Source organism: Haplochromis burtoni, unplaced genomic scaffold, assembly GCF_018398535.1.
Source record: "Haplochromis burtoni strain Fernald_Lab_line unplaced genomic scaffold, NCSU_Asbu1 Contig_740, whole genome shotgun sequence".
Taxonomy (NCBI): domain Eukaryota; kingdom Metazoa; phylum Chordata; class Actinopteri; order Cichliformes; family Cichlidae; genus Haplochromis; species Haplochromis burtoni.
This window is the reverse complement of record NW_024583101.1, coordinates 15,784-18,711: the sequence shown is the minus strand read 5'-3', so window position 1 is coordinate 18,711 and position 2,928 is coordinate 15,784. Positions and strand designations below refer to the sequence as shown.

The following is a 2,928-nucleotide window of genomic DNA, read 5'->3' as shown; positions in this document are numbered from 1 at the left end:
GTGAGATGAGGTCAAATGAATGTGATGACTTTTTCATTTTTTATTTATTTATTTTATTTTGGACTTTTGCATTTTCTAATACATATCAGTAGGTTTCTGTTGTTGAAGTCTTTGTTATATTTAACTGATTTAAAGTTAAAAAAAAAAGTTCAGTGTGATTACACATGAGAGTTTAAGTTGGAGCGTCCCTCACTGAGAACCTGCTGTTACTCTACATGTAAAATAATACTGTTGCTCCTCTCTGCAGCTGATTCTGACAAACAAGGTCAGGCCCAGGAGTCATCCTGAATCTTCGGCTACATCAAGTTTCAAGGCTCGCATGAACTAGATTATTGGCATACAGACGACAATAATTAAAAATAATAATAATGATAAATATATAAATTTATTTTGCACTTTACAGATTAAAAATCTGAGGTATAATGTGGTTCTTTAGCTTTCCATGAAATGGGTTTTAAAAGTGTTCATGTTCCTCAATCTGAACCTTCACGACAGCAAAATTTATATGAGTCAGTTTTGATCCAGTTTAAGAAACTACAGGAAAAAAATTAAGTTTGAAACTTTTAGAGTAAATCATAAATCTGAAAACATGTTTGTGTCGATATTTGAAACATTGTCACTGGTTTATGCACCTGTGAGAATAAAATAAGACACAAACTTCAGCCTGTTGTAGTTTCATACAGATTGGACACGAAGCAGACGCTAAAGTCTGCATCTGATAAAGTGGGCGGAGCTCAGCAGTCACGCCTGCTGCCTCTGCAGGAAACATCTCCAGGCAGGTGGAAGAAAATGTTGTAGAGTGTGACGTCTGTTAATGCATATAATGTTTTTATGTAGGAGAAATATAATTAAAATATCATAATATTTAAAGTGAATACATAAAATAAAATGGTTGCATACTAAACAAAGCATAAATGTAATGTGAAGGTTGGTGCTTTAACCCTTTCACTATGAGTTGGCTTAATGAATCAGACCTTTACAAACAGCGAGACCTCAGATGTTCATGAGAATTAAATGATTTTAGATACTCTGGTGTGATCATTGTAATGGGGGCGTGGCATAAACTGATTATCTCCTTTTTTTTCTTATGGCTTTTATGAGTTTTCGGCCAAATTGAGTGAACTTCTAGATGATTACAAAAACTAAAGTCTGTCTGTGTAAATACATTTATTGTGCCTTAAATATTCATTTGCAGTGAAACTTTGTTTGAAAATAGAAACTTTTTCTGTGGGAAATTTAGGGCAGAAATCTGTAAAATGTAATGTTTCAGTATTTTCTTGCATTTACATGTAAGCTCTTAATTTGAAAAGTTCTGTTTCCAAGATAATTTCTGCTTTTATTCAGCACGAGCTAGGATTACTTTACTGGATAAGATGCTTTAATTATATTCTAGATTTTAAGTGTGAACGTTACAGTAAAAGGTTCAGTCCACATAATGAAACTGTCTGTGGATGAATCAGTGAAATATTTGCTGTAAGACTCAAATTCATCTTGTAATCCTGAAATGTCTTCCATTGTGTGGGCGTTTACTGCTAATAATAATGGATGTAAAGCATCGTATATTTGAAGATTGTGTAGAAAAATTCTTTCAGAGTTTGTGTTAAGTCTGCATCTGATAAAGTGGGCGGAGCCTCTGCAGGAAACATCTCCAGGCAGGTGGAAGAAAATGTTGTAGAGTGTGACGTCTGTTAATGCATATAATGTTTTTATGTAGGAGAAATATAATTAAAATATCATAATATTTAAAGTGAATACATAAAATAAAATGGTTGCTTACTAAACAAAGCATAAATGTAATGTGGAGGTTGGTGCTTTAACCCTTTCACTATGAGTTGGCTTAATGAATCAGACCTTTACAAACAGCGAGACCTCAGATGTTCATGAGAATTAAACGATTTTAGATACTCTGGTGTGATCAAACCCAACAATCATATGATTGTTGGGTTTTTCTCTTTATCTATGAAGTGCCTTGAGGCGACTTTTGTTGTGATTTGGCGCTATATAAATAAAATTGAATTGAGATAAAATTGAATTGAATCATTGTAATGGGGGCGTGGCATAAACTCATTATCTCCTTTTTTTTTCTTATGGCTTTTATGAGTTTTCGGCCAAATTGAGTGAACTTCTAGATGATTACAAAAACTAAAGTCTGTCTGTGTAAATACATTTATTGTGCCTTAAATATTCATTCAGTGAAACTTTGTTTGAAAATAGAGAAACTTTTTCTGTGGGAACTTTAGGGCAGAAATCTGGAAAATGTTATGTTTCAGTATTTTCTTGCATTTACATGTAAGCTCTTAATTTGAAAAGTTCTGTTTCCAAGGTAATTTCTGCTTTTATTCAGCACGAGCTAGGATTACTTTATTGGATAAGATGCTTTAATTATATTCTAGATTTTAAGTGTGAACGTTCCAGTAAAAGGTTCAGTCCACATAATGAAACTGTCTGTGGATGAATCAGTGAAATATTTGCTGTAAGACTCAAATTCATCTTGTAATCCTGAAACGTCTTCCATTGTGTGGGCGTTTACTGCTAATAATAATGGATGTAAAGCATCGTATATGTGAAGATTGTGTAGAAAAGTTCTTTCAGAGTTTGTGTTCTTTCTTTAAAAAAGTTATTCTGTTTACTCTTTTTTTCCCCATTTAAAGATAAAAACTTCACCTGTTTGTTTCTATTTTTTCTGTAATAAAAAATATAAGAATAAGAAAGTGTAAGACTTAATTCATTTGAAAGCCTGATGCTTCGCCTCGTCCACCCCAGCTGTGAAACTCAGAAACCAGTCGTACTTATCATCTATCGTCCACCTGGGCCTTACACAGAGTTTCTGTCTGATTTCTCAGACTTTATATCTGATTTAGTTCTGAGCTCAGATAAAATAATTATTGTGGGTGATTTTAACATCCATGTAGATGCTAAAAATGACAG

General features: G+C 33.2%; 1 long non-coding RNA gene across 1 annotated transcript in view; it reads left to right on the top strand.

The window, feature by feature from the left end:
• LOC106632489 overlaps window positions 1-1,569 on the top strand; it is a 3,447-nt gene extending 1,878 nt beyond the window's left edge. Inside the window, exon 5 of the long non-coding RNA XR_006053249.1 lies at window positions 248-1,569. This is a non-coding gene — a long non-coding RNA (uncharacterized LOC106632489). The remainder of the gene's footprint in view (window positions 1-247) is intronic.
• Window positions 1,570-2,928: the final 1,359 nt, after the last annotated feature.